At 45.8% G+C, this 23,139-nt stretch overlaps 1 protein-coding gene across 2 annotated transcripts in view; it reads right to left on the bottom strand.

Annotated features, from left to right (window-relative positions):
• EMP1 (epithelial membrane protein 1) overlaps positions 1-23,139 on the bottom strand; it is a 28,105-nt gene that overhangs the window by 3,900 nt on the left and 1,066 nt on the right. For both annotated transcript variants that reach the window (XM_017827571.1, XM_017827570.1), the window contains exon 2: positions 10,748-10,930. The gene's annotated coding sequence lies outside the window, so the exon portion shown is untranslated. The remainder of the gene's footprint in view (positions 1-10,747; positions 10,931-23,139) is intronic.

Raw genomic sequence — 23,139 nt, 5'->3', positions numbered from 1 at the left:
TCTAGGAAGAGGAGTTTTTGCCCATGCCATTCACAGAGGTCAGGAAGGTTTTTTCTCTTCCTGTTCCCCTCTGGTGTCACAGCCTCCTCCAGATGGTCTGGGACAAGGACAGGTGGCATGGAGTGGAGGACTATGTGTTCCTGGGTGCATTGGGTGTTGAGCAGTGGTGGAGAGTAAACTGGGGGGTAGCCCCTACTCTATTGTGTGAAGAGGAGAGGAAGCAGAAGAGAAATGCCACTGAAGTTTTCTGGAGCTGAGGAAGATGCTTAGGTTTGCAATGAAAACTGCCTGTTTCCCTTTTAAAACTTGAGGCATGCAGATCACTTTATTACTGCAATAAGATTCTCTTGTAATGCAAATTCCTCTTTGGTTTGTTTTGGTTATTTTTTGCCTCTGTACCCTGCAAGCTTTTATTTTTTGTAACATTTCCTGTCATTGATGAACATGTGATTAGAAAGAGAGGAGAATGTACTTTAGAAAGCTTGCATGACACTGTTTGTCAAGGCTGCTGACTTCTCACCTGAAAAAGCAAAATACAAGGAACAAATCTAAGCCATGAGAATGAGTGCAGACAATTCACACGAAGCAAGTGAGTATATTTCAGGCAGAAGAACTTACTGGGTCCACTCTGTGCCCAGTAAACTTCCTAGAAAGTTTCACAGGGCTGTGTTGCTATTTCCTTTGGTAGTGCTGGTACTGAAAAGCAATATCAAGCATGTGATTAATGTTAACTGTCAAGTTATTTTGGTCCAGGTGACTCAGGCAAGGTTTGATGCCATCACCATTTGTGCAGGGTGTGGTAACACTGTCGTGTAACAACACAATTGTACTTTATGATGTCTTTCACACAAACTGTGACAAAAAGCTTTGCAAAATCCCATTCATGTGTCTTTTTTTACTTGATGACTCCACCTTCTCCACTCCTGTCTTTCCTTTCAGTGTGACCATGAGTGGAAGTGTATTCCTGTAAAGTGCTGCAGCTATTCCTTGCACTGCTTTGGATACAGTTTCCCAAACCACAGTTGGTAGGCAGGCTTCTCAATGGCACTTCAACCAGTTCAGCATTAGCTGATGACCATGAGGAATTCCTTGAGTTCAAGATCTCAAGGAACCAGCTCTGGTAGGTCATTCCTCCCACCCAAACAAGGTCAGTCCTTAGTAAAACACATTAGGTTTAGTTACTGGTCCTATCTCCTTGGCAAAACTTGTCTTCTGTGAGGTTTCCTTCACCTGGGAGAACTCTCTGGGGCTGTTTAGTCCTGGCTTGCTGAACATGGACCAGGCTTGCTTGTCTGCTTTGGGGTGTCCTAGCAAACTTCATGCTCTAAAGCTTGATTTGCCTGGATGGCCTGGTCACTGTGCCCTCTCTTGTGACAGTACCTCCCTTAGTGACGATCTTGGAGAAAGCGCAGCCTTCTTAGGAGTTCCTCTCTGACTGTAGTGACAGTCATTTATGAGTTCAGCACTGTTAAAATTCAGGTTCTCAATACAATATGCAAGCTACCACATGAACATCCCTGACCTAAGAGTTAAACCCCTTCTTTCCATTTGACTGCAAAAGGAACGAGGGTTTCAAAATGCTGGATGGCAACTGGTACAGATACCACCACTGTACCTTTAACTAAGAAACTATTGCTGTTGCCATGACTAAGTGACATATCTGCAGCAGACTTGAGTCAAATCTTCATCCTTTTGACTACTTCTTATTCATTTTTGATTACCTCGGTTCTCACACAAGCTGTCACAACTGCTCTTTCCACCACAGGGTATTGGTATGCATTCACCAAACTGTGGCAAATTTGCCTGCTCTGAAATTTGCCTTTACTTAACAGTAGCTAAACTTTTCTTCTTCTTTCTTAGATGAATTTTTGCTACGGCCTTCTTAAAAACTCATTCAGCAGGGGTTTTTTCCTGATTATTTTTTAGGATCTTCAAACAAAGCTCTCTACTTGAAAGATTAAAAACCTACTTACATGACACCCTAAAGGACTAGAACAGTCTTTTTAAATGCATTTTTTGTTTGCATTCAAAAATGAAAAGGAGAGATAAATGTTACTTTACAAAGTAAAAAAAAAAAAAAAAAACAACAAAAAACCCCACACCCAAGACTTTGACCAATACTCTATGAAAAAAATGAAATCCTTTATTCCCTTTGCTTTTTCTGCCTGTTCTAGCACTGCAGGAGAGCACTGTTAGTTCAGGTGCTTTCAGTGCACCTATTTCCTGAGAACGTCAGCACCTCTCCCTGAATACACACGCTATCAAATGCAAACTCCCCCAAGGGATATGTGCTCACAGCTTAGTTTTGATTCTTTGTGAGTTAAAGCACAAGCCTCCCTCTCTATTCATTTGCTTTGCCCTTTCTTCATCTCTCTCTGCCTGCTAAATAAAACACGAGAGAACAATCCCAAAGGAGCTGGGGGTGAACAAACGGCAGTGAAATAGAGTCATCTCTGTCTCTGATGCTATGGCGTGGACTTTTCCTCCCATTAGACAGAGAAGCTGGCAGAGCATCAGGGACTGACAGGAATACGGTTTCCATTTGTTAAGTGTGAGACATCTCTCTCCGCTACAGGGTGGGGTCACATTGCTGGAGCAATAGGACAAAATTGCATGCAAATGCCTTTTCTTCCATTCCCCTACCTAAACTGCAGCTGCATTTGGAGTTCCTCAGGCTCTTCTTGGGCTATGAGTCAGTTTTAGCCTTCCTAGAGCTGCCAGTTTTTCCACTGACTCACCCCAAAGCTCTCAAAACCCACAATTATTTAACCCTACAAGGTTAAGTGCTCAGGACACTGTCAGTTTTAGGACTGCTTCTCAAGAACCAGTCAAGCAAACAGTTTGTGAGTCCTCCTCATGCATCTTCCAGAAGAGAGACACCAACTAAGCCAATAAAAAAAAGGGGTGAGATATAACAGGTAGGAGGTAGGACAGGCTGGTGGGGAAGAAGGTGTGAAGGTCATGCACCTGCTGAACAGCCTGCATGAGTCAAGAGAAGACCTTGCACTGATGACAGCGGGCTGAGTTTCCTTTCCACTGGATGAAGGATGAAGAGAAATAACAAGCCACACCAACAGTAACCACGAATAATAATCATCCTAGCAGCCTTCAGTACAAAAATGCCTACAGATAAGCATGACAGACTCTTAGTTGTGTAGACTATTTCTCTGACCATGCAGGAGTACACATACCAGGGAACAACACACAGCTCTGGTGCCCCCTAATTCAAGTTCAAGCAGGCCGGCACTATCAATTAAAAATTAAGACAAAGTCTCCTCATGCAGGCAAATTGGTGCCACCCATATCGCCCCTCTGTCTACTTAAGTGCTTTGGATCCTTCTATTTGGAGGGCAATACAGAGAAGAGAGTCCTTGCCCTTGGTTTGCTGCTTCACAAAGCATCAGGATGGAATGAGAAGTGCCACTTGGAGATATGATAAAGGCCAACGATATAGTTTCTCAAATACAGGGAATGGGCTACTCAAGAGTGTAGGCCAGATTAGGTAGAAGTCCTTTGCTTCTGACAGAAAGGGCACTGCAGTGAAGGGAGTAGAGGGGGAGTGTACACGATATTTCTGCAGGAATGATGGGGTTGTTTGGGGTTAAGAATCAGGGCACTCTCAAGTAAATCTGAAATATTTCACACCTGAAGTGTTCCTGAGGGATGTAGCTCATTGACCTTCCATTCCCATTCTCCTCTCTGAACTGAGGTCCCTGCTTGGGACTGCCACTCCCAGGGTGATTTGGTGAGGTGTGCTGTGAGAGATGCTGGCTGGGGTGAGAATGCAGCCAACAGCGTAGAGCAGCTTATAGCATCCAGGGAACAGAGGACATCTAAATCGCACTGCCTGTGCACACCGTGGTGACCTCTGACTCCTCTAAAACTGAGTTTTTCAGCTAAAGTCCCTTTAGTTTTATATGTTAGATTTCTCAAAAAGGGAAAGATGGTATTTTGGGGAAAAAGCAAATGCTTTTGGCCAAAACATCAACAAAAATCTCCATAGATTGAAAGCAACTAACATAAAAGAAATTCTGCCTTTTTTATCTGCCACTACAGAATATGAGGAACGCAGTAGTAAGTCAGACCAATGGTCTGTCTAACCAAGTACGCTGTCTCTGATGGTGACAGTAGGAGGTCCAAGAGAAAGTATGTGAACCTGACCACTGTCTGAGGGGGCACAGAGTCACACCAGGAATACTGGTGGTTCAAATCAGGACCAAGGCCACTTGGAAAGGAAGGAGAAAACTGGAGAGTAATGGACAGAAAGTAAAAACTGTTTGATACTGTTTGAGACAGCCACAAACTGCCACCTCTGTTACCAGTACATTTCTCAGTGCAAAGCCAACCCACAAAGAGCAATGCTGCCATGTTGCTACCAGTAAGGGAAACCCCAGCATGGGATAAAACCTTCTGCAGAATTCTGCCTTTTGACTGACCTGAGGCCATCACTGCATCTTAGCCCTGCTACAACTCCACACCTTGTCATTGTGTGCGATATGAGCACCAGTCCTCCTTGTGCCCAGGGTTGTTTTGCAGGATGCAAAGATGTGAAGATGTCTGTGATATTCCAGTAGCATGACATCACATTGTTACTAGAAAGCTCATGACAACTTTAAACAACAACACAGAAAGATCTTTTTGCTTTCTCCCTTTGTTCTGTTTCTTGCTTCAGATCCAGACGAACCTGGAGTCCTTGCTGACTCCAGACTTCTACAAACCACTGTGTGTCAGCGCTGCTGTTGACAACCTGGTTTTGACAGAGCAGCCTGACTCAATTTACAAGTCATATGCTTTTTATAGACATGTGGATGAGTAGGCTGGTGCCTCTGGAAAGAGATTTCACATGTGTGGGGAAGGGGTTGGGCAGGAGGTGTGTGTGGGCACACGGAGACCTTTGGAGCCTCTGGTTTATGGCAGTGAGATTTCATGTATGTATGGGTGGTGGCTGTGATGACCACTTGGGGTACAGCAAGGCTGTAAAAGTAGTAGATGAGTGTCAGCCAAAAGGAAAGTACAGACCAGCCTGAGGGGCTACAAATGAAAATAAGCTTAAGTAAGTGGGAGATTTTGTCTGGTTCTTACAAAGTGTTTCCTGGTGGTATGGTCTCCAAGAGATCAGAGGAGTTGCCCTCTCAAGTGAGTGGTGAAGCCCCAGCATGTGAAAAATTTCTTGTGGGATCTGACAAATTCCTCAAGGATCCACCCTTGGTAATGAACATCCACTCTCTGAGAGATGCAGAGGGGAGTCACAAAAGATGACACACAAGGGTTTTCCAGCTCTCATGCTCATGATTCATATGAGAGTGGGGAAATATCAGAGCTCCTAGGGCAGACAGTGAGAAATTGGCATTTTCTCCAGAAGAAACCACCCTCAAGCACTCAGCCATGTGACAACATCAACTGAAACTCCAATGCTCGCTTGGTAGTAGGAAGGGGAATAGCTGCCTGGGGCCTGGCAGGCAGCCAGCAGCTGCTGCTGGAGGAAAACACTGTCACTCCTCACGCTAGGAACGCCAAGGAAGGGCTGGGACTGATGGGCAGCGAGTAAGAGGGAGGGGTGAGAAAGGGGAGTCCAGTGCTAACAGAAGCACAGAAGTGTTCCGCTGCACTTCCAGAGGGGCAATGGGGAGTACCCTCACCCCTTAGTGCACTGGATTGTCCCTGGGTGGGTTAATTAGACACAGGAGTTGCTGGCACATGCAGGGTTCTGACAAAATGCCGAGACACACAAGAAACATTTCTCAGAGGACTGACTGGGCGTTGATGTGTTGTGTGTGTAGGGGCGTGCATCTGCAGCTCTGCGTGGCTCCCTCTATGAATGGGAGTGTGCACCCGTGGGCTCCCTGTGAACTCTGTGTGTGTGTGCCTATGTGTGTGGTTGTGAATGGCTTCTTTAGGGGTGCACCTGTCTATTTGTGCGACTTTGACACTGACAGCGCCCACATGGGAGAAACCAACCGACAGGTTTGAAAGAAAAGTTCAAGTGATAGTGTGGTGTGAGCAAAAGTACACAGATCATTTCTGGTGGGACTTCCTCCTTGCAACAGCCCTTACATAGAGGTGGAAGGTCCGTGAAGCCCACATTAGCTGTGTTTTTGGCTGCAGTTTTGGATTAAAACTGCAATCCTGTGATTTACATATACAGTTTTGTCTAGATCTTCCCTTTTTTTCCAAGAGAGGGTTAACTCTGAAAAAGAAGCCATTCCTTACCAGATAGAGTCTCTCTCTCAAAGCTGCAAAACCTCTGAACATGCCAGTACAGCCTATGAGACACTGAGATCAATGTAACTCAGGCATCTAAAGAGTCTGAGCTTTTGGGTCAGTCTGCTTCCAGGATGCCTTTATTCCTGCAAGCCAGCTTGGAAAAGACTGTGCAGGATTAAAATGCAAAATTGTGTGGTAGTTCCCTCTTTCAACCTCAGTGCACAAACAATGGACGGGGGAAGCATGTGTATAAAGCAGACACAAGAGGATGCTGTGCAGTTTGGAGCTGGTCAGTGCTCTGTGCAGGGTGGGATGAAGGTGGTTGTGATGGCTGTGATGTAAAATACCTCATCTGGCTCTCAGAAGGCTCCTTACACCTGCAATCAGTATGGGCTGGGAGAATGGTATAAGCTTGTTCATGTTATATGTGGAAATGGCTTTCCACAAGACATCAAGAACTCCCCTATTTAGGGTACACCACGCTGGCCAGGTTACAGCCATTGGAGGCTGGCTAGTAGGCAGGTTGGCCCAGCTGCCCAAGCTTTCCTTCAGCAGTGGTCCGTGTTCTTGGAGCTGGTCTTCAGCAATCCTTTGACCAAGCCTGCTCCCAGCTCCGAGCATTTTATAGCTCTCCCCTCTTGCTCCCATGGCTCTCACTATCCTTCCCAGAGCCCTTCTGGGGCCAAAAAAAGGGGAGATGTCTTCTTGAAATGAGAAAAATGTGGACATTGGACCCAGTCATGGCATCTGCTTTCACAATTCCCCTCCTTGAGCAGACTCTGCCCTGTGAGGGCAAAAGGACAGCAAAGGCCCTCACCCTGGATTTCCTCTAACACAAACATATTGCCAGGTGGCCTGACATCGCAAGAGCTAAGCCTTCCGCGTGAGTCACTGTTCACCTGTTGTCAGCCACTCCATAGTTCAGTGCACTTCTCTGCATGATTGGGGATGACCTAGCCCAGGATCTGTCCCTGGGCTCTTGTCATGGGTGTCTGCCCATGCCTGTGTTAGAGACTGGTTTGCAGGGTAAAGGGGATAGATCTTAATTATGAACCTGGCAAAATGGTCACTCCCTTGGGCAATGTGGGTTCTGGAGCTCAGTTGTCCTAAGCTGTGCCTCCCTACCATGACAAGGCATGGGCTATATTTGGTCTTACTAAAAGAGCAGTCCCCATATACTCTCTGCCCTGTTGAAAACAGTTCAGGAGAAGGACGGTGCAAATTTGGCTACAGTTTCCTTTGCTCATTGACCAGCTATGCTAAATAAGGAGGTAATTCCCAAAACTCTCCCAGTAGTTTGAAGAAATCATACTCCAGATGGCAGCCCCGAGATGTGCTGTTTTGCTGCTCTCCCCACAGTGTAATGGCAGAAAGCAGTTTAAGAGGCACTCTAGATTTCCCTCTGAGCAGTTTATATGGGAGAATTGCTGCTAGACCCACTGTCATGCTGTGGGATGATTGGGCGTGGACCGGCCTTGACAGAGGATCAATACAGGCACATTTGAGATGGTGCTTCAAAATATTTGTTCGGGGCCACTGTTACAGCACTTGTGGCTATGATTTAGTTATCACTCCTGGCAGGGCCATGGAGAAGAGCCTCCTTTTCTGTGAACATGGTATTGCCTCAGGAGAAAAGACCCGTGAACTATTAAGTATCCATCTTCAGATGGGAAGATGAAAAATCTCCTTCTTTGCCCTCCTTTTCAGGGGAGTAAAATATTAACTCCAGGCCTATTACTTCTCCCTGCCTTGAAGGAAGGGTAAAGGAATCTCATCTTTTAGTTATTTCTCATTATGTTTTTTTGTAGGAAAACAGAAGGATGGAAAAAAATTAGGAGTGCCATGCTCTGCAGCCTACCTTATATTGTGTTGGGTGGCAGTGCTATCATTTCCTTACTGAAGGGTACAGGCACAGAAGCCTCTTGAGATCAAAGGGGTCTCATAGTGCTAGTTCTTGTCTTATGGGGCACTTGAGCATCTGAGGGTGAATCCTAGCCCAGTATCAGGTGCCTCCCCCTTTGCCATCTGTGTAGCACGTAGTGAAGAGAGCACCTATCCAGCAGCCACAGTGAACTGGGGGGGGTAAGCAAGTGGAAACGTGCCATGGAAGGGGCGTCACGGCTGCCACCTGGGGTTGATGGAGCCTGTGAAGCCCCATGGGAGTGGGCAGGGCTATGGAAGCAGGCTGTAGCCCACCACCCTCCTGCTGTTGCTTGCTTTGAGGAAACTCAAGCAGGCACAGGCTGAGTGCAATGTGTGAGCCTTGTGGCTGGAAGGGTGATGAATATAGAGAAGGATTAGTGTTTGCAGCAAATCTCCCTTGTTTCATTATAAGCAAGGCCCCGAGGTGGGTATTTTACCAAAACCACACTGGCTATTACCAGCATATCTCCCAGAACTGTTTCAAAATACAATTTGTGCTCCACCCCAGACCACCAAACAGTAATTCCTGCATGCTCCCACACTACAGAATTGAAAGACCACCAGCTAGACCAGAAGGGCTGGTTTTCCAAGCCCAGGGATCTCTGTCCTCAGCAGGGTAGCACCAGGGAAGCACTAACAACCCTGCAGCTGAGGCACGCACTCCAAAACTTGGTGCTTCTCCACAAGATCCCAAGTCACTCCTCCATTATTGTATCCTTGGGTGTGGCTCTGCTCTGTAGCTCTCAGATGTCTATCTCGGGATGGCATGTGCCCAGTGGAGATGCCCTGTTCACAAGGGTAGCTGGGATGAATGGCTCAGACTTTGTGTCATGTGTTTGGATGGTTAGTCACAGCTGGGGGGAACTTCCACAGAAGCCTACTGAGAGGAATTCCTTAGATGAGTGTGCAGGGCCTCGCATGAAGGAGCTACATTTCAGTGTGTCCTTCCAGGCACTGCAGTGTTAGTAAGATACCTCAGTTTTCATCCTTTTCCTATGCTAATCCCCAAGGGAGCAAATAGAAATAAACTGCCTTTAAGGCCTCACTATCTCAGGTGGACTGGGTGGAGGCATTAAACCCCTGTTATCACAGGAACAATAGCTAATGGGCTCCAAGTTTTCACACTTTTCATGTCCAGCTCCCTTTTGTGTGTTTGCTCAGAAAGGAATCCCACTCCATACAGAAATGTCAAGTGGGCAGTTCCTGGGCAACTCTGCTCTCAGAGGTGACTTGAGGAATTCAAAGCTTCTGACTGAAAGTTGTTCTATGACCACAGCATTTTTAATTTTTTTTTTCCAAAAATTATTTAATTGTCAATTGTATTAACCGACAACTTCTGAAAATTCTCTCCATTCTGTTTGCAGACTGCCCTGGAAACACTGCTTCAGTCAGTTTTCCCACCATTCAAACAGATCTGTTTCTCAGTCAGGAGGCACTGCTGCATGACTGAGCCACACGCAATAGGGCCAGAGGGGACTTCGAAATTCACGAAATCCATCCCTCTGCCACAAAGTTAGGTCAACTCAGCTTCTTGGTCATTGATGTAGTAACTGCACAGCTCCAGCCTGAGCCCCACCCATTCCTGGCCCTATTGGGCTAAATACTGTTTCAGTTTCTTTCAAACTGTGCAGGAGTGGGCTGGGTTCCTGCAACAGGAACCAAAGTGTGGTGCCAACAAACTGGCTCTGCTGCACTCTCTTTCTCAGACCTCAAAAATAGTTCAGATTTGACCGCAGGATGCAAACCATAGCAGATACATGAAATGAGAGAACTGGTGAAGGAGTGGAGGGAAAAAGGAGGGGGTGGTTGTGTGGAAAAAGGCAGGTGAAGAGGCAAAATTGCCAGTCTCTGCAATCTTACACTTCCCATCAGTGCCTCTACCCCCTCAACACACCACCCTACCATGCAGCCCATGGTGCTCTTAGCAACTCCACCCGCTCCCTCACTTCGCCTCGCAGTGCTCCCCACTCCAGGGTCTGTGCTGCCAAGGAAGGCGCAGCATGCATTTCTACCCATCACGTGGCTTTTCATAAAAACCGGGGCTTGGCTTCAGCCTCAGGAGTCGGGACCCCCACAGAAAAAGAGACTGTCTCCACTGTACCCCAAAGTCTGCACCTTTGGGGCCTCTCAGTCTTCACTTGGAATGATCGCTATTGTTTTTAATTAGAGCTTGGCAAACTAATGATAGAGGAGAGAGAGACAAGCAGAAACATGTGAAAGCCAGAAAAACTGAGCCAGCAGCCCTAATTCCAAGCAGGCATTTTCCCACATTTGTAAACAACGCTATTCCAAAAGCACACAACAGCACCTGAGCCGGGGCTGGCCCAGGTTGGGCACCCTGTGTCTGCACCCTGGCTGCATGTGCCTGGGAGGTGAAAATAACACTGCTGCTGCCAGTGCCCTGGGGTTGCAACCAGAGAGCCCTGCAGTATCCCTTTGCTCCGTAACGCAGCTGGATTTCAAAGGAAAATATGAAAATTAAGGTGTGTCCCATAGCCGGCTCGAGTGCCAGAGTGAAGAGAAGTGAAGGAGCAGAAGAGAAAAGCAGACTGGTGCTGCTGGGAATGGGGAACAGCCAGTGAGAGAGGCAAGCTGGTGAGGATTTTCGAGCAGCTCTTACCGTGTGGGCTGGGGCCGGTGCTGGCACCTGTGGAAGAAGGAGAGCGCTGGGTTGCACTGCCGATGTCCTGGAGTGCGGAGCTGGAGTGAAGGGGAGTGACCTGGTGGTGGTTTAAGTTTCCTCTGGTGGTGTGGGAGGGTGGTGTCTTTTCTGTTTTAAAGGAGTTACTATGAATCAGTGTGCCTTTAAAGAGAAGGAAAAAAAAATAAAATTAATGAGCTACGCCCTGCTTTGTTGGCAGCGAGTCAAGAGTCTCTGGGAGGAAACCAGCGATTCAAAGAAATCTGTACAGGGCTGCGTCTGACTCAGTGTGCAGTACAGAGACCACAGCCTGGAAAAACTACTGACGCTGATCCAGCTGAGTAAGAGAGGCCCACAACAACATCTGTTTATAAAACCGAACTTCTGGTTGTCATAAAAAAAAAAATGTATAGTTACAAATGTGGCAACAGGACTTCAACAATACAATCACTCAAACAAACAGTGGGTTGGCAGGGGGGATCATGAGGCTGGGTGAGTCACCGCATCCCCTCCCTGTGCTCTATGGAGAGAAGTCACTGAGGTTGGCAGCATGGGGGGTTTCAAATCAGATCTGTGGGGTTGACATGGACAAGACTTTCAGGAATATATCAAGGAGCAGAGATGCTCAAAATGCGGCTCTGGCCTTGTGGTGATTCTGGAATAAGTTGGCCAGATGCTGGTAGTTTGCTTCCACAGAGAGAGAGCAGGCAAGGAAGGAGAAATAAAGAGCTTGTTATTCACAGTTTTCTGAGGTCAGCATTTCTTGTCATCTTCAAGACTTCTAAAAATAGATCCTTTACATTTGCAGAGAATTGGCTGGTGGAGTTGTCTTGTAGATGCTACAGGCAAGATTGAGTGGGGATATGCTTGAGATATGGATGAAAGGGGAAGAAGTTTGTCAGAAAGCACCCGTGTTAAAATGTGATCCATATTGTGATAGAGTTGGTGGTTTGCTACAGCAATGAATCAACCGTGTCTTTGCAGAGGCCCAGCAAGAGATAAGCAGATACAAAAAAAAATACCTGGCAAAGGCCTTTCCCATTTTAATGAAGATGACATTGGATTGCCTTTATTTGAAAGACGAAGCTGGTGCTCTTTGAAATCTACACAGATTAAAAAAGATCTTGCTGTTTTTCAGATTATTCCTTATGTCTGGTGTTATTGATATGTGTCTGGTCTAATTTTAGACTATAGCAACCTGCTTATAAACAGAGCTACGGATAAAACAGCAGCAAAGATGACACATATGGTGGACAAAGACAATCCTGTGGGAAATTTTCCAGTGATGGAAAATAAACATAGGGTCTTTTTTCCTCAAGGATAGAATAAGCCTAACTGGGTTTAATACCTATGGATTAGAATGTGCTTCTTGGTGATATACATGAATACAATAACCAGGGAAAGGAAAGTTTATTTGCTTACCCTGAAGAAGGAGCTGGCATTCCCATTGAGCTGCACCATCCATTTGCTCTCCTCTGTTCCCCCAGCACAGTTATTTGGAGCCCTACACAAAATACTAGATTACAGCATCTCAAAGCAAACTCTGTGGAACAGAGTTCAGCTGTGTCTCTGCCGCAGACCTCTTCCCAAGTGACTGCCCACCTGCCAGAGAGCAGCTGCCTGCACAGTCACAGAATTGCTATCTGAGACCCAGCAGCCAAGACACCTACATCAAAAAGACACTCACATGCGGAGTGGAGCCCCCGTGGAGGGGGTGGAGCCCCCTAAGAGGCTGGGTATGAAGTGAGCTGTAACTGGCAGCGCGTTATTTTTTGTCCAGAGAGAGCAAACTAGTTTTGTACAAACTGCTTTCTAGCCTGGGAGGTTGTGACAGGCAATTGCCAATATCAGAGGCTTTGCAGGAAGGCAGCGGTGTTCTGCAGCGTCAGCTTGCCCACAGGAGCACTGCTTCCCAGCTCTCCATCTGGAAGTGTTGGTACCCAGCCAGGAGAGTAAAGAAAAGTAACCAGACAGGTCACATAGGCTGTGGCCATGGCCCTGGAAAAGCACTGGTACCCTGCCAACAATTGGTTTCATCCCTGTTGTTAGACCTGTCAAGCCAGGTATGACAGGAGGTAACAGCATGTGTCCAGTGAATAAAGGTGTGGATAGATGCTCCTGTTTGGAAGCAATGCTGCATGTCAACAAGACGATGGTTTAAGCAAGAGATGGTACCCCCCTAATGTCAAGGAACAATGAGATCAGGGGAGAGCTCAGCTTCCACTGAGCAGATTGGTAGCTCTTCAGGATATTTTCACCTTGCATCTGGATACAGAGAAAGAGTAGAAGGGAGTGAACTTCCTGCCAACAGGTAAAGGTAGGAGAAAGTGTCAAGTTGATAAGATTTGTCAGGTTTTCTGTAGCTGTTTGTCTGTTTATGGAGGGTTAGCCCAATAAGTCTTTATGTGTGTGTGGCTGAGAACCAGCTCTATTTACTCATCTAGAGAAGAGGCTGCTCTTTCTGTGTGTCTGCAGCAACTTCTCCCTTTAGGGTGTGTGGTTTCCACAAGGCAGGTTGCAATAGAAAACCTATGACATAAAAAGTCTCATCATGAAATCGAAAGTGTAAAGCATGCTGCAGGTTTGACATACTAAGGTTGAAGTGCCTCAAATCCCCAAATCACAATCCATGGTGTCCCTTGACCTAAGCACCACTCATTTCACAGGTTTTTCTGAATGCCTGCAGTCTGCTAATAGGAGATGGTCAGGTCAAAGCCATGAGAATTTAAACTGTGAGAATCTGGGTTAGCATTTTCACAGTCAATGAGAGGGTGAAGCTTTCCCACGCGTGCCATGCCTTTGCTAAAGTTCCTTCCAAATAAGCAGCTTGCAGCTGCCATAAGTCTGCTTTTTTTGCCATACTCCGCACATTTGCAGACATTACTACTGTCTGTGAACAGTAGCCCTTGGCTAACAAGATGAGCATCCACAGTGACATTAGATAAGACAAACATTAAGCATTCGCAAGACCAGAGCAAACCCAGATCAAAGGAGGAATGGACAATAATAACTGGGACATGGGGTGTGGAGTTAGGAGTGGGGGAGGCATGGTCAGGCTTGGCTGGAAGCATCTAGAACAGATTGTTTCTGGAGAGTGGAGGTGCCAGAAGAAATAGACCATGGCCTCTCTGCACTTTCTGCAGATGCAAGAATCTGTGCTTAGGAAAGATCCGTAGCTGACTTCTCATGCTCTCTGGAATGCTTTCAACAGGAATTTAGCTACATGCTATTTGGATATGCTTTTCTGGCTAATTATCTGCAAATACACATTGCATGGTAAGCACCTCTCAGCCTAAATAGCATGTCTTTCTACCTAAAGATACTTCCTCTCTCTAATGCCTGCTATTTATTCTGTGCATTATCTTGCTGGCTGGTTGCAGGACAAATGGAAGTGATGTGGTCCATGATGTTAGCTACTTCTGTGCCTGTCATGACATGGAGAAGGTGCAGTTGAGCCTGAGCTAATGTGTGGGTTTAAAGAAATAGAAACCAGCAAGTTTCATACTGCTCTGTAGTGGTGTAATTGATGTGTTTGTGTGTGTATTGTGGGGCTATCCATGGGATACAATAATTTGCAGAGACATAGGCTATATCTCAGAGCCATATGATAAACTGCATTTGTCACACCTGACTGGGCAGGGTTTCAAATGTGAGCATTTCAAATGTCTGCACTGGAGAGGAAAGGGTGGTAGTTCCCTTATTTATAGCTTCACTCAGTTTTGAGGAAAGAGATATAGGAAGTCCCACCTTTATGGATTTGATAATTTCTCTAATGTGTCTTGTCATGTTCCTGTCCCTCCAAGGACTGCTAGATGTCCAGTACTTGGGGCAGCTGACTGTACAAACTCAATGGTACAAGAAAAGTGTGGATTACAGTCAACACTGAACAGATATAACTCTTCCTGTGCAGAGTTTAGTTTTTGACTTGTGTTGTTGTTTTCTCTCTGGTTTTTTTTTAGATGTCAGGGATGATCTCTGTCCTAAGTACTTTGGTAAACTGTATGAAGAAAAAAACCTACTGAAATGTCTACATCTGATTTTTCCAAAATCTCTCAGGATTGCCAGACTGACTGATCTTTTGAAAGTGCATGATAGGTATTGAATTGAAAATGCTCTGGATTTATAGTATTTTTGCAGGAATTGTTTGTCACAAAGCTTTAACGGGCAAGAACTGCAGTAGTTCCTTCCAGAACTTTAGCATTATGAGTGAGATCTGTGTCAGAATGCATTCCCCACATCCCACTTATCACAGCTGGGAAGACCCAAAAATTCCCTTGTTCCTTAACAGGAATAAAAAAATTAATATGGGCATGAGATAAGGAGACAATTTCTATCATAATTTCATAGTGATTGGAATTTACTTTTGTCCTCCCATGTGGAAAGGACCATACACTTTGTTTTTATCTTAGAAAGGGAGATAAGATTCTCCTGTGTAGTGAGGGGACTGGCATCTCACACTGTCTGGCAATCACGTTATGGTCTCTGCAGAAGATTCTCCCAGACTTGTTCAATGGCAATTGATGTGTAACCGGCGAAGGGGTTTGAGCTAGTTCTTAGTGGGTCAGGAAGCCCAGAGGTGCCTTGCCTTCCCAGGTGGTGTTGAATGGGCTGAATGTGATCCTTAGGCTGAGGTTCTGAACACATAGAGGAGGGAGCATGAGCTGGCTGGTACTCCAGAGACCTGAACCTGGGAAAATTTAACTTTTTTCTGTGCTCTGGTGTAAAAGAAGGTGTGGTGAGATGAGAGCCACCTGAAATTAAGTGGTCTTCCCCTGGTTTTATAAAAGCAAGGGAACTGCAGTCCCTATCTCATTTTGTCTTTAGGCTCTATCTCAGTCTCTTCCTTTTTTCCATTGGAAACAGCCCAGCTGAAGGCATTTGCTTCTAATGTGCAAATGGTACCTCTGCCCTGGCAGACCCATCTGAGCTGTCACTTTCCACAAGAACCTCTCCCATTCCACATCAAAGGAGTAGTGGTTGTTGGTATTCTCCACCTGTGCATGAAGATCTCTCTCTTCCATTCTGGCAACCAAAGAGGTTTTCTTTATTGCTTTCTCCTGCTCCTGCTTCTTTGTCTTCTGTGACTGTTGTACCATGCAGTACACAGTCCCGATTGCTTCACCAACAGGTTTTACCATGTTAGTGGAACAACAACTCTCCTAAAAGCACCAAGAACTGGCATAGGTTGACAGCGTCTTACTGTTCTCCTTTCATTCAGTGCTGACAAAGCGAATTAGCTGCTTGACCATCCTGCATCCTGGACAGCAATTTTGTTATTGGCTGTAGAAACCAACCTTGGCGAAGAGGCCAAGGCAAGGGCGGGGCCATTTGCGCTGTGGTTGAGGCTTGACAATGGGACTTCTATTTAACTGCTGCTCCTATGAGCTATTTACATGTGTTCTACTCAAGGCTTGCTGGACTTTCTTCTTAGACCATATGTTGGTGTCCTGAGAAAGTTGTAGGATCTCCTTCTCCAGCCAGAGGTAAGGCTTGGAAGGGGCATGAAGACTTCATACTTGCTTCTCACTCTTTGCAATATCTTGCATTTTTTGAATTTCAGGATGCATTTATTTAAGTAACGTTGTAGTGTCACAAGGTCTACAGATATGCAGGGAGAGTGCTAGCCTAGGAAGCTAGATGGCAGGGACTCGCCATATTAACAAACCAAACAGGCAGATCTCTTTTGCAACTTAATGGAAAGAAAAGCCCAGGGAAGGCTTGCTAGTGGTGTCCATACTGGTCTCCCGGTGGGGGGAAGGGTTAGTGGGAGCAGGAAAAGCACCAAGCTCAGTGCATAGTGAGGAGGTAGGAGAAATAAAAAAGGGAAATGTAGCTGAGATGGAAAGACGGGCTGGACATTGACAAGGTCAGGGCAGGACAGAAAGGGCTGAACGTCATGGGTGATGCAGCCAGTAAGGATAACAACTTCAAGCTCCAAGTTCCTGAACCAAGTGCTGGCAGGAGGCTCTCCTTCCTGTTGCTGTTGCATGGCAGAGGGAGGGGACAATCTCTCGGTTTGCTTTTCCATTCCCTGACGGAGGGGGAAATGACTCCTGTGACTGCAGAGCAGTGGTTCCCTTCTAAAAGAGGAAACATCCACTTGTGTCACACTATGGACCAGCTTCTGAGTTTATTTGCAGCAGGACAGAACTGGAACGCCTTGCATCGACTTCATAGCAGTCTTTCTGATTTTGAATCAGGGATTGAAGCAGTGACATCATGTTGAGAAGCTGGTGGTAAAGAGAGGATTTGTGAGGGGGAAGACCTCTTACTTCAGCACAAAGACTGAACATTTAACTAAGCTCTCTCTCTCCGTCCTTGCTCCCTGCTTCTTGCCAGCTCTCCATTGGACTTTTGAGAAGGAACATAAGTTATACTTTGCTTCCCTTTGTACACACCCACTCCCTGTCTGTACCTTATGCATTCATAAGCACAAAAATTTTCTTGACTCCATTCCTTCTCCTTTTGTAATGTACAGTCACCACTTGCATGGCTCCCTCATGCTTGAGGCAGGATATGGGCAGGAAATAATAGCACGAGATTCAAACTGGAAAAATGCAAGCCTATTATCTAGGGGAAAATAAACTCAAAGTTAGCTATTCAGAGAGTTTGAGCCTCTGGAACTTGCAAGAGAAATATAGCTGGAAGGAACTTAACAGAGACAGCAGATGGAGAGCTGGAGAAGAGCTTGCACTGTGGTACAGCACCTAGCAGACCATGTCATTTAGAGGTCTTCAGATGCTGATGTCCCTCTCACATCTACAAATCTCAGAGCCATGTTTCACCCTCAGAGATGCCATATCAGAGGTAGTGACAGTGAAAGCTAAAGGTTTTCATTGCTGAGAGGATTTCCCTTAAATGCTATGGCAAGGGATCACTCTAGTGTAGTCACAACGGTGTTGTGGGACTGAGGAATTGCCTGGATGGTCTGTGATACCTTCATACCAGTCAAAGTCAGAGGCATCATGCCACTGTGCAGCTCCATGCTGGGAATATGTGGGAAGACATGAGCTAGCAAGAGAGGGGATAAAGGGAGCACTCACCACATTGCCAGGCTCTGAGGGTGATTGGATAGGGTGATTACGTAGATGGGCTTTTTGATTTCAGGTGTACCTATAAAGGATGATGCTTTGTGAGTGTGAACAAAACGTCAGCAGAACGTCTCAATATCACAAAATGATTGCTTGAATTTGATAGGTAGTCTGAGCACTTCCATCCCTCTAAGATATATGACAAAAAGTGAGAATTAACGAATTGAAGCAAGGAACATGGCAGATTGGTAAAGAGAGCTTACAAGTGAAGAATAAGGACTCTTGGAGGTGCATTGAAGAAATGTGGATTTGGAACCTTGGACTGAAGCTTAAGAGTTGCCCCAAAACTCTAGGTACTGCCTTGCTGAGAACAAATGCTACATCTCTTGTGATATGCAAGAGAATGAGTCTACTTTAAAATAATTGCCCAAATTGGACTAGAGGATGAAAGTGAGCAAAATGAGGCAGAGGCTGAATAACCTGCAACAATAGCTTTGTAGTGGCCAGGTTCAGTATGAATGATGAGTTTACTGGGTCAAGTGAAACACAGAGGAGCAAGGGGCACCATCATCATCATCCTGAGATTAGCTCAGTTGGTTATATGCATGGTGCTAATACCACCAGGGCCATTTACTTAAGAGTTGGACTCAGTGATCCTTGTGGGCCCCTTCCAACTCAGAATATTCTGTGATTCTATGACTTCCAGAAGAACAGGGCAAAAGCCTTCTAAGTGCAGGGTCTGATCCCCTTCACAGTGCTGCTCAATGTGTGTGTTGGGATGAGCAATGTGCAGGCAGGTGTTTGGCCCACTCCAATGTCCTATTTCTATTATTGTAGCTAAAGAGGCAGTGAGCCACATGTTAGGAAATCCTATGTGGTACTTGAATTACATCTGTTACAGATGGTTATGCTCCTTAAACTGGTGATGTTTTCTACAGATGATGGCGAAAGAGGCCCTTCTGACTTGTGAACCACATGGAGAACAGCTATTCCCACCAGATCACCACAGCTCCAGCTGGCTGGCCATGGAGTCCTTTTCTCTATAAGAAAAGTGGTCAGGGCAGAGGGAAGGAAGATAGTGTCTTTTAAACTCTCCAAATGTCACAGCAAGGATGGGCTTACTGTGAGTCAGAAGCAGTAGTGTGTCAGGGCAAACCAGCTCTGATCTGTAAATGAATGCTTATGAGCTGCACTGCTGCTTGTGGAGATTCCTTGTGCTGCCTCCTATCCACTTGTTTCAATCCAGTGCTGTTACCTTCATGGCTTAATGCAGAGGTGATATGCATGCCATGGGGCAAAGAGTGGGCATGGTGGAGCTCTGAAAGTTAGCAGAGACGTCTGCATGTCACAGCCACCAAAACAAGTGATTGCAGAGTGAAAGCAGGATGGAAACAGCAATGACAAATGGAAGCTGCAAAGTCTTTGGTAGCCGATGTGCATCTTCATCTCTCACAGGGGTTTTACTGTTGTCTCTGCTGTCCCCTTTTTGGGGAGCAAGATATGTGGTTGCATGGGAGACATGAATTCTCAGCCTTTCTCTTTGCTGGAAACTGATCACGCCCAATATTCATACAAGTGGCAACTAACTGTTCTCCATCCCACTTTGTCCCAGCAGCAGCTGATGCTGCTCACCAACATGGGGCACTGGGTGTGCACTGTCCCTCCCAAAACGCCTGGAAAGACTTGCCAAGCTGAGAGGCTCTGACTCACTGGAGATTTGTGGGGGGTTCTCCTCTCAGGAGAGCAATCTCTGAAGGCAGGCTGTTGCTGCATACCATGAGCTACTTGTAGAGCTGAGTTCTTAATACAAGAAAGGCCAGCTTGTCACTGTAATTTAAAAATCCTTTTGCCATCTAGGGAAATGTCAGCAGGCAGAAACAAGCAATGGGAGGGCTTGACCCAAACACAAAGAAGCTGCTGTTTTCTGCCTGTCCTCGCTGTCAGCAGTGTTAGGTTGCTCAGTGCTACTTGAGAAAGCAGCTCTGGAAATTCTCTTCCTTCCATGAAAGCTGAAGACGTGAAGTGAAATGCCTCTGCCTGAATAAACACCTGCCAGACTGTCATGGGAAGAGCTGCAATGTTGAAGTACAGCAGGATGAGGACTGGCATAAGGCCCAAAACTGGGAGTCAAGGAGAATCCTCTGGCAAAGCTGACACCTTGTTTTTGATGGCTTGTTTTCCACCTGCAGGTGTAATCGATACTCAGGTGCTGGAGTGACTAAACTTGCCCGGTGTTGCTGCTGCCATTGCAGCTGCACCAAGCAGTGTGGCGGAATAGAGGGAGGGGATGGGTGTGAGACAAATTCCTGGCTCGAGAACCACAGAGGCATTTTCATGCCTGGGATACTTTCCTATTTGCTTTCCCCCAAGGTGGCCCCTCTCGCCTTGGAGACAGTGTGGCACCTGAAACCATGGGGCACATGACCATGCAGTTATTGACAGCTCCAGTTCAGGAGCAGAAGACCTATTTTGCAGTTCATAATCTAGGCTGGGGTATTCTGAGGGGCAGAATATGGAGGAGCTGGGGTGAATCCAAATAGGATAGCAGGGTGACATCCTCGTTCAGAGAGGCTGTGGTTTGGCAGAGGAGAGTGGAGGGTGTGCTTTGCCCACACTTGGCCCACTGGTGTGTTTCTGATCCATCCTACTCTTTGTAGATGGCTCAAGGAGGATCCTTCTGTGTACAGACTTGTTCGCAGCTGATGGAAACTTGCCCAAGGCAACCTGGCTTGCCATCACTGGCAAGAGAAGGGACACATCAGGAATGTTTCAACTCAATGGAGGTGAGGAGTTGCAGTGGGATGGTGCAGATCTGCACCCTATCCTCCACTGCTGTGGATACCCCAATCTTTCCTGTGCAGTAACTGTTTTCCCTATGCAGCCTTCAGATCCCCTGGAACTCAAAACCATAGAAACCAGCAAGCATCTGTGTTCAGTTTCTTGCATTCCTGTATTTGCTGTATTTAAGGTCCAGGTCATTAAAGCAACTAAGTCTAGTTATCACAAAGACTGTCCTCACATACCTGTTGTCTGAGCACACTGCTTCTATAAGGGCTGGTGCCAGGCAGTCCTTTGCACTGGACCAGTCTCAAAGGCGAGCTCTGGCTGTGGAGAGCTCTGTAAATGGGATCATAAGTAAAAAAACAAGCGTCAACCCGAGCACTTCAAATGGTCAGTCTCGACAAAGAGCTCATCAGAAGGACCTCACAAGGCTTTGTGCTAGCACTATTGCTATTCAACACACTTGTTACAGTCTGGAGAGGAACACTAACAGCAAGTTAACAGTTTACTTGTGTCCCACAATTATTCCAGAGAGGCAGTATAAGGCTGACTGCAAAGGGTTGCAGAAAATCTCCTGACTCTGAGTGGCTGGACACTCCCAGGCAGATGAAATTCAGTGGCGGCAAATGCGAGGCAATTCCACTAGGAAGAAAACAGTCTAGCTGTACAGATATACTGAATGGCTCTAAATCAGCTGCTGCTAGCAGAGAAAGAGATTCTTGGATACATTGAGGATAGGCTGCTGAAAACACTCTCTCAAGGCTCTGTTGAGGTCAAAAAGCCAAAGAGAAATGTTAGGAATGAGTACAGAAGAAACAAAGAACATGATTATGCTTCTGTGTACTTCATGGTCTGTTGAAAGTTTGAAAGTTGTGAGTGCTTCTGGTTACTACTTTGAAGAGCATAAAGACACATTAGTAAGAGAAGAAAGGACATCAACAATGATCAGAAGTAGGAGATAGTTTCTGGGGAAACATAGATTGCTAATCTTGAAGAAGAGATTCCTGAAAGGGAATCACAAATGGTATGGAGAATGTCAACAGAGAAATAACATTCATGCAGTTCCATATCACAAAAACTAATGGCACCTGATAAACTGGTTAGGCAACAGGTTTAAAATAAACAAGCTTTTCCACGTAGGCATCTAGGAATAATGGAACTCTGCCACAGAGTGTTGGTGGAAAACAATCCATGAAGGGTTTGGGCACATCTATTCAGCATATTTCCTTTGGAGACTGTTGGATGCAGCAGCATAGATGTTACCTCTGCATCAGAAGTGTCCTAAACAGCAGGCTGATTGGAGGTGAGCAGGAGAACTGGGGTATAGCTTGTTTCCTCTGTTTCTTATACTTCTTTCCTAAATACCTAGTGACTGCTAGAGAAGACACACTGCTTATTTAATCTGGGCTACCACAGGTTGTCTTACATTTTTAGTTTGTTTTTTTTCCTACACTATTTTCCTAAATTGTCATCTGACCACTGATGATATATCACAGGAGAAGTGGAAAGTGAACCAGTGAGCTGGAGAAGAGAACAAACTTCCAGATGGAAAGCCAACATGTCTTATAGAAATTCTTAATGTTTTTTGCACTGGTGTGCTAGGACATACCATAAACCAGAAATAGGGACTTTTGAGTGAAAGTAAGCAAAGATTGTGGTAATTTTCTTAAAATGAAGAAAACATTGTTTTTCCTGTTAGGTTGGCCAGGGCAGTGGATGTCATTAGATATTTAGGAGATAGAAGAGACGTAATCTTCCCTTGCTGAATGAGCAGTAAATATGCCCTAGCTGTCTGTTCCAAACAGTTACACCTTTCCAAGCAGGAAATGCCAAGCTTTGTATCAGTAATGAAATTTGGATTCTGTGTATTTGCAGCCATGAGTAGAATATTTGCAGAAATAACTGAGAGTAAAATTTCTCTCCGGGGTGTTGGTCTTTCCAGCTTGCACAGATTCACTTCTTGGGGACAAATTTCAATAGAGGAGAATAATTTTGCATGAATAAGCTGAAAGGAGATATCAGCTGTCCACAGACAATCTTCGTGGAGGAAAAGATAACTAGCTACAAGTCCAGGACTCTGGGGTGCTGGTAAGAGAAACATGTTGGTTATGGCTTAGCACAGTTTCAACCAGCAAGCTGTCCTAGCCTCAACCTCTCTGGAGGTGTTTCACAATGTAAGATCCTGTCACAGCTCTGTGAGTGGGAGAATATTCTCTCTGCAAACAAAGCTATGTTTTGGTTTATTTGGCCTTTTCCATTTCAAATGCCTTGATTGCTGGTGCCTGTCAAGTCATCTGATGGCCAATCTCTTCTCAGAGACTACAGCTTTTAAGATGATACATGTCCTGAACCATTCAGCTATGGTCCCGCTTTTTTCCCCTGTTCTGTTCTGCCCAGTTTCTGACTCCACCTTCTCTGCCTGCCTGCCCATTTTTCCATTTCATTATATCCCCTCCCCCAGGACTGGAGAAGAAAAGCCCACATCTGGAGGCCATTCACAGCTGGAAGATCTCTGCTGACATTCCTTGCTTTGAAATCCAATCCGTGTAACCTTCTGTC

This window comes from Lepidothrix coronata, unplaced genomic scaffold, assembly GCF_001604755.1.
Source record: "Lepidothrix coronata isolate B3197 unplaced genomic scaffold, Lepidothrix_coronata-1.0 Scaffold141, whole genome shotgun sequence".
Lineage (NCBI taxonomy): Eukaryota > Metazoa > Chordata > Aves > Passeriformes > Pipridae > Lepidothrix > Lepidothrix coronata.
Note: the sequence above shows the minus strand (reverse complement) of the source record. Positions and strands in the feature narration are given on the sequence as shown.